Source organism: Suricata suricatta, chromosome 4 (assembly GCF_006229205.1).
Source record: "Suricata suricatta isolate VVHF042 chromosome 4, meerkat_22Aug2017_6uvM2_HiC, whole genome shotgun sequence".
Taxonomy (NCBI): domain Eukaryota; kingdom Metazoa; phylum Chordata; class Mammalia; order Carnivora; family Herpestidae; genus Suricata; species Suricata suricatta.
In genome coordinates, this window is record NC_043703.1 from 44,914,799 (window position 1) to 44,923,656 (window position 8,858).

At 34.0% G+C, this 8,858-nt stretch overlaps 1 long non-coding RNA gene across 1 annotated transcript; it reads right to left on the reverse strand.

Moving 5' to 3' along the window:
• Positions 1–862: 862 nt before the first annotated feature.
• On the reverse strand, positions 863–2,745 carry LOC115290503. Its single transcript, XR_003908149.1, has 4 exons — positions 2,656–2,745; positions 2,387–2,438; positions 2,174–2,278; positions 863–1,459 (listed from the first exon to the last, which is right to left on the reverse strand). It is a non-coding gene; the product is annotated as an uncharacterized LOC115290503 (long non-coding RNA).
• Between the last annotated feature and the right edge of the window lie 6,113 nt (positions 2,746–8,858).

The following is an 8,858-nucleotide window of genomic DNA, read 5'->3' on the forward strand; positions in this document are numbered from 1 at the left end:
ACCTAGTAATGCAATTGCTGGGCCATAGGGTAGTACTTTTAATTTTTGGGGGGACCTCCATACTATTTTCCAGAGTGGTCATACCAGTTTGCATTCCCACTAACAATGTAAGAGGTGATTCAAAGGGGCACATGGCACTCCAATGTTTATATTAGCACTATCAATAATACCCAAATTATGGAAAGAGCCCAAATGTCCATTAACTGATGAGTAGATAAAACAGAGGTGGTATGTATGTATGTATGTGTATACACACACAAGTACACACACAATGGAATATTACTCATCTATCAAAAAGAATGAAATCTTGCCATTTGCAATGATATAGTTGGAACTAGAATGTAGTCCAATGCTAAGTGAAGTAAGTCAGAGAAAGAAAAATAACATATCATTTTACTCACAGATGGCATTTAAGAAACAAACTATATTAACATAGGGGAAGGAAAGAAAAAACAGAGAGGGAGGCAAACCCTGAGACTCTTAACTAAGAGAACAAACTGAGGGTTGCTGGAAGGGAGGTGGGTTGGGGGATGGGCTACATGTATGATGGGCACTAGTGAGGGCACTTGTGATGATGGGTATTATATATAAGTGATGAATCACTAAATTCTATTCCTGAAACCAGTACTACACTATATATTAACTAGCTTGAATTTAAATAAAAGCTTGGAAGAATACAAAATAAAAGTATTTAAAAAATGCTCAAATGCATGTGACTTTGATCTGGGTTTTACATGAACTGATAGATGTCATTGAACAAAAGGATGGAAAACAAGCAAAGATATAGTTCATGACCTCTGAAAATTTAAAATATGTATTAAATGCAATTTATATAAAATGTGTATAAGACGTTTCCATCAAATAAAATAGAGGGTAATGATTTTTATTTAAAAGAAAACAAAGATTGGAGCAAAGTCTTAGTTCAATTGCTGGCTTTGACACTATCTTTGAGAATAGTTTGAAAATTCTAATGAACTATACAAATGCAAGGATGAAAATAAAAACATAAGATGAAATCTCTGAAAGAAGCTGAGGATCTTCACTTCCTTCTGCAGTACATTTTAGGTAATAGTGCATTCAACTATACTCCCAGTTGCAGAAGTAGAAATGATAGCATTATCCTTGATTCTGTTGGTCAGTTGTACTTTCTTGATAGCTCTGAATGTCACCCAGGTATCTCAGTCACCAGTTCCAGTCTTTTTCTGTAGATTCTCATTTCTTACTTGTGTTCCTATAATGCCCACTCTCCCACTTTATTTGTTCTTCCTGAAATTCACTTTTCATGTTGCAACTAGTGCACTGCTTCTGAGATGATTCTTTAAGACTTTTACACTCTGTATCTTCCAACAGTTCTTTAATCAGTTTCCTAAGTAAGGAATTTGAATCCCTTCATACCTGACCTTTGCCTACTTCTTCAAAGTTTTAGTTACACCACAAGGAACACACAGGTCCCAGGTTGCTGAGAAGAAGAAAGGAGAATGTGGAGAATCAACAACTATTTTATTGACCCAGGACCATTGGTCACATATCACTTCCTCCCATATTCCATAGATAGAAAACAAATCCCCAAAACACTTCTAGATGGAATGCTGTGATCAACAAAACATTTCACTTTATTTAGCCCCACAGCTGTACTACATTTCCTAGTGTAACAACTTCCCCAGTAAAATGTAATGATTTGATGAGGACATGATATTTGCTCTAGGCCAAAACAAAAATTTTAGGTTACGATGAGAAATTACTTTCTGGGAACAGGAACACATATGTTCACGTGATTAGCATGTTTTATCCCTGTAAGCAAGCAATTGTAGTAATATGCTAAAACTTATTTAGAGCATTACATTGTGATTGAGGAACTGAAGAGAGGGAAGTTGGGTTAATGAAATGCTCGCTAGCAGGACTAAAATAACTTGAAAACTCAAATGGGGATGGTTTTGTCAGTAGGATCAGATTTATTTAAAGTCTATTGAAAAATAATCTCTCTCTGGTGGCATTAGCTCCATGGTATCACAGATTATATCTTCTTTTTCTTTGCTTCTTTTGTAGACCAATCCCACCCTACCCTCATTCCCTATGGTGGGATATAGACATTCTTAAACTATGTTATACATTTACACATGTTACAGTAATATTTTGTTGCCCTGGGATCAACTCTTTTGAAGATAATACATACCTGCATGATTATATGTTCATTTTGAGGATCAAGTTTCCAAGGATTTCCATTTATCATTTCCAAGATTTTAGAGATTCTACTCTATGGCTGCTATATACCAGAAAGCTAAAAGGAAGATATCAGTTGCAAAATAAGGTCCACTAGTCATATGAAAATCTGTTAGAAGATTTTAGGGAATATCAGGACCTCACTGTTACCCCCAAATCATTCTACCTGTTAGTCTAGTCCAGATGTCTGTGTGTGGAACTCTTTGTCATTTTGTCATCTATGGAAACAAGAAACAAAAAGTAAAACAGAATTCAGTTAGTGGTGGGAGAGTTTTATGCCCCCTCCCACGAATGAATGAAAAAGAAAACAAAGTGTGTATATATGATATATATACATATATGTTATATGTGATACTAATATTTCCAGTATAGTTAGCATGCAGTTTTATATTAGTTTCAGGGGTAAATATAGTGATACAAAGATTCTATACTTACTCAGTGCTCATCATGATAAATGTGTTCTTAACGCACTTCACTTGTTTTACCCATGCCCCCACCCACCTCCTCTCTGGTAATCATCATTTTTTTTAAGTTTTACTTTATTTATTTTGAGAGAGAGGGAGTGTATGCATGCACACGTGTAGGGGAGGGGCAGAGAGCTAGGGAGAGTGAGAGAATCCCAAGCAGGTTCCATGCTGACAGCACAGGGTTTGATCTCATAACCGTGATATGTGAGATCATGACCTGAGTGGAAACCAAGAGTTGCTCAGCCTACTGAGCCACCCAGATACCTCTATCAGTTTTATCTCTGTAGTTAAGATTCTGTTTTTTGGTTTGTCTTTTTACAAAAGTTTTAAAATTTAAATTCCAGTAGAGTTAACATAGTATTATACTAGTTTAGTATTAACATAGTATTATACATAGTATTATACAGAGTCATGATTCAACAATTCCACACATCACCCAGTGCTCACCATCACACGTGCACTCCTAAATCCCCATCACCTATTTCCCCCGTCTCCTCCAGTCAGCTCCCCTCTGGTAACCATCAGTTTGTTCTCTATAGTAAAGAGTCTGCTTCTAGGTTTGTTTCTCTCCTTTTCTTTTTTTTTACTCATTGCCCATTTGTTTTGTTTCTTAAATGCCACATATAAGTGAAGTCATATGGTATTTGCCTTTCTCTGACTTATTTCACCTAACATTATGTGCTGTAGATCTACCCATGTTGTTGCAAATGCCGAGATTTCATTCTTTCTTATGGCTGAGTACTATTTCATTGTATATATATAATACATCTTCTTTATCCATTCATCTATCAATGGACACTTGGGCTGCTTTCATAATTGACGATTATAAATAATGCTGCTATAAACTTTGGGGTCCATGTATCCCTTTGAATTAGTGTTTTTGTACTTTTTCAGCAAATATCCAGTATTGGAATTACTGGATCATATGCTAATCCTGTTCTTAATTTTTGAGAAGTCACTTTGCTGTTTTCCACAGTGACTGCACCAGTTTGCATTCCTACCAACAGTGCACCAAGGTTCCTTGCTCTCTACATCCTTCACATTACTTGTTGTTTCCTGCATTTTTTATTTTAACCATTGACAGGTATAAGGTGGTATCTCTTTGTAATTTTGATTTGCATTTGCTTGATGATGACTTAGGTTGAGCAGCTTTAATGTGTCTATTGGCTATCTGTATGTCTTCTTTGAAAAATGTCTATTTAGGTTCTCTGTATTTTTTATCAGATTATTTATTTATTTGGTGTTAGCTTTTATGAGTTTTTTTATATGATATGGACATTCTCAATTGAATATGTCATTTGCAAATATATTCCCCCATTCAGTAGGTTGACTTACTGTTTTGTTGATGTTTTTCTTTGCTTTGCAGAAGTTATTTTTATTTTAGTGTAGTCCCAATAGTTTTTTGTTTGTTTGTTTGTTATTTCCCTTGCCTGAGTAGACATATCTAGAAAAATATTGCTAGGGTTGATGTCTAAGAGATTACTGCCTATATTTTCTCTTAGGAGTTTTATGGTTTCAGGTCTCACACTTAGGTGTTTAACCATACTGAGTTTATTTTTGTGTATGGTGTAAGACAGTAGTCCAGTTTTATTCTTTTGCATGTGGCTGTCCAGTTTTCCCAGCACCATTTGCTGAAGAGACTTTTTCCCATTTGATAGTCTTTGTGTCATCTTCCATTTCTTTCATCTATGTTTTCTAGTTTTCAGAGTACAAGCCTTTCATCTCTTTGGTTAAATTTATTCTTAGATATTTTATGATGTTCGGTGAAACTATAAATTGGATTATTTCCTTAATTTCTCATTCTGCTACTTTCTTATTAGCATATAGAAATTCCAACAGATTTCTGTATATTAATTTTGTATCCTGCCATTTTAGTGAATTCATTTACCAATTCTATAGTTTTCCAGAGAGTCTTGAGGGCTTTCTATACATAGCATCATGTCATCTGCAAATAGTGAAAGTTTTACTTCTTCCTTACCAATTTGGATGCCTTTTATCTCTTGTTTTCTGACTGTTATGGACAGGATTTGCAGTACTAAGTTGAATAAAAGTGGTGAGAATAGACATCCTTATCTTATTGTTGACTTTGGGAGAAAAACTCTCAGGTTTTTTTTCTTTTTACCATTGAATATGATATCAGCTGTGGGTTTTTGATATAAGATGTGGGTTTATTGTGTTTAGGTATGTTCTCTCTAAGCCTGCTTTCTTGAAGGTTTCTTATCATGAACAGTTGTTGGACTTTGTCAGATGCTTTTTCTTCATCTTTTGAAATGAGTTTATGTTTTTTGTCTTTTCTGTTGTTGATGTGATATATTATGAATGATTTGTGAATACCAAACCACTTTTGCATCCCAGGAATAAATCACACTCGATTATGGTGATTGATTTTTAAAATGCATTTTTGGATTTGGTTTGCTATTTTGTTAAGGAATTTTGCATCTATGTTTGTAAGAGATATTGGTCTCTAGTTCTGTTTTTTTTTTTTTTTTATGGTGTCTTTGTCTGGTTTTGGTATCAGGGTAATGCTGGCCTTATAGAATAAATTTAAAAGTTTTCCTTTCTCTTCTACTTTTTAGAATAGTTTTAGAAGAATAGGTATAAGTCTTTAAATGTTTGATAGATTTACCACAGAAGGAAAATTTTTATTTCTTCTAGATTTAGTTTTGGAAGGTTATATGTTTCTAGGAATTTGTGTACTTCTAGGTGGTCCAATATGTTGACGTATATTTTTTCACAATATCTTATAGTGCCTTGTATTTCTGTGGTGTCATTTTAAAAATTTCTATTACTTATGATTTTGTTTATTAGAATCCTTTGTCTCTTTTTCTCTTTGTATGAATCTGGCTAAAGGTTTGTAAATTTGATGGTGTTTCCAAAGAACCAGCTCCTGGTTTCATTGATCTATTGCTTTTTTGGTTTTTATTTTATTTATTTCTGCTTTAATCTTTTAAATTTCCTTTCTTTTACTGGTTTTGGATTTTTCTAGCTTTTTGAGTATAATGCTACGTTGTTTACTTGAGATTTTTCATGCTTATTGTGGTACACCTTTATTGCTATTAACTACCTCCTTAGAACAGCTTTTGCTGTATACCAAAATTTTTGGACAACTTTGTTTGCATTTTCATTTGTCTCCATGTAATTTTTATTTTCTCTTGATTTCTTGGTTGACCCATTTATTGTTTGGTAGCATGTTATTTAACCTCCACGTATTTGTGTTGTTTTTTTTTTTTTTCCAAATATTTTCTTGTGTGTGATTTCTAGTTTCATAGCATCTGGTTGGAAAGGATCTATGGTATGGCTTGGATCTTCTTGAATTTATTGAGACTTATTTTGTGGCCTAAATATTACCTATTCTGGAGAATGTTCCATGTGCATTGAAAAGATTGTGTATTCTGTTGTTTTAGAATGAAATGTTCTCAAAATATGTGTTAGATCCATATTGTCCAGTGTGTCATTCAAAGTTACCATTTCCTTGTTGATTTTCTGTTTGAGTGATCTGTCCACTGAGGTACGCAAGGTGTTAAAGCTCCCTACTATAGTTTTATTACTGTTGGTCACTTACTTTATGTTTTCTTTAATAGCTGTTTTATATATTTGGGTCCTCCCATGTTCAGTGAGTATTTACAATTATTATATCTTCTGACCGGATGACTCTTTATAATTGGATAGTGTTCTTTGTCTCTTGTTAATAGTCTTTGTGTTTTGAAGTCTATTGTGTCCAATATAAATATTGCTATCCTAGCTTTCTTTTTACTTCCGTTTGAATGACAAATGCTTTTCCATCCCTCACTTTTAATATTAAAAGCATGTGTTTTTAATCTCAAATGAGTCTCTTGTAGGTAGCATATAGATGGGTCTTGCTTTTTTATCCATTTTATTACTTATGCTTTTTGATTGGAGTGTTTAGTCCATTGACATTCAAAATAATTATTGATAAATATATACTTATTGCCATTTCTTTTACTTATTTTATGGTTGTTTTTGTAGTTCTTCTCTGTTCATTTTCTTGCTTTCTTGTCTCATGGATTGCTGGTTTCCTTCAGTGATGTATTTGAATTCCTGTCTTTTTATTATTTGTATATCTATCCCTGGTGTTTGATTTGTGGTTGCCATTAAATTTATAAATAAGATTTTATGCCTATAGGTATTAACTTGATGGTTCCTTAAGTTTGAACTCATTCTTTATTCCTCTCTCCCGATGTTTTAGGTATATTGTATCATACTTTATTTCCTTTCCTTTTGTGAATCCCTTGACTGATTTTTATAGATATACTTACTTTCATTGCTTTTGTGCTCCCTAACTTTCTTACTTCTGTTTATGGTCTTTCTTTTCCACTCAAAGAGTCCCTTTTAACATTTCTTGTAGGGCTGGTTTGATGGTTATGACTCCCTTTAATTTTGTTTGTCTGGAAAACTTTTTACCTTTCCTTCCATTCTGAATGATAGCCTTGCTGGATAGAGTATTGTTGGTTGCTGGTTTTTTTGTTTGTTTGTTTTTGTTTTTGTTTGGTTTGGTTTGGTTTTTTTGCTTTTGTTTGTTTGTTTGTTTTTCCCCTAGCATTTTGAATATATCATGCCACTCCCTTCTGACCTACAGACTTTCTGCTGAAAAATCAGCTCATAGCTTAATGGGATTTCTCTTGTATTGATTGTTTCCTTTTCTCTTTCTACTTATAAAATTTCTCTTATCAGTACTTTTTGCCATTTCAATTACTATATGTCTTGGTGTGAACCTCTTTGGATTGATTTTGGGGTGAAGCTCTATATGCCTCTTGTGTCTGGATTTGTTTTTCCTTCCTCAGATTTGGAGATTTTTCAGCTATTATTTCTTCTAATAAATTTTATGCCCCTTTTCTCTCATCTTTTTGAGATACCTATCATGTGAATGTTATTACTCTTAATGGTGTCACTGAGTCTATTTTCATTATATTTCAATATATGTATATTTATATTTCAATACAATTTCAATTATATTTCAATAATTTTCAATATATATTTCATTATATTTCATCATATTTCAATATGTATGTTTCTTGATTGCTTTTCTTCAGTTAGTCCTCCAGTTTACTGGTCAGTTCTTCTGATTCCTCTAGTGTACTATTTATTCCATCTAGGGTATTTTTAATTTAGGTATTGAGTTACTCATCTCTGATTGATTCTTTTTTATGTTTTCTGTCTTTTTTTTAAAGGTCTCATCACTTCAGTGCTAATTGATTCATGATGTGGTTTCATCTTAGCTTGGGCAAACCATGCAGTATTTAATATATAGTAGCAGAATATTTACTATTGAAGCTTGAAAAGATGTGAGTTCTTTGTGTGCAATCTTTCATTTATGCATATGAGAGGGTTTTCTTTGTTTAATATTTTTACATTGTAGTACTTGTTTTCCATGTTGGGGTGTTTGCTTGTTTAATACATTCTATCAAGGACAGAAATTACATGCTGGTTTTTTTTCCCATAAAAAAAAATAAAGGTCTCAATGTGGTCCTTAACTGTTTTCTCTAGTCAATTAAGTTCTTTATGATCATTACTTTAAATTCTCTGTGAGGCATATTATTTATTTCCATTTTGTTGAACTCTCTCTCTGTGATTTTGTCCTATTCTTTCATTTGGGATATATTACTCTGTGTTTTCATTTTTTTCTAACTCTCTGTGTCTGTTTCCACCTATCAGGGAAGAGCTACATCTGCTCTTGAAAATAGTGGCTTTATCAAGAAGAGGTCCTATAGAGCCCTGTGGTATAATGGCCCCTGTTCTCCAGAAAATTTCACTTCAGGGGTTTCTCTTATGTGTGTGTACAGTGTGTGCGTGTGTATGTGTGTGTGTGTGTGCGTGCGTGAGTGTGTGTGCGTGCGTGTGTGCGCACGCATGCTGCACATTGTGACTGAGCTGCTTTGCCTTCAGTCCATTCATCTGTAATGGCTCCCTTTACCTGTTGTGGACTGGATTTGGTCCCTATGTTGTAATGGGCCTGTCTGGGGCTACCTTGGGCTTGAGTTGAATCAGACCTAGCATTTGCCAGTAGAACCAAATTCCAAACTTCTGAGTGCTTTCCCTGTGTTTTGCCCTGAAAAGCTTTCATTGGTCGGCAGATTGCTGTTAGACTAGATATCTGCCCCCAGTCCACTGCAGGGGCTGCTATCAGACTGTTGTATGTTGTTATCTTCCTCT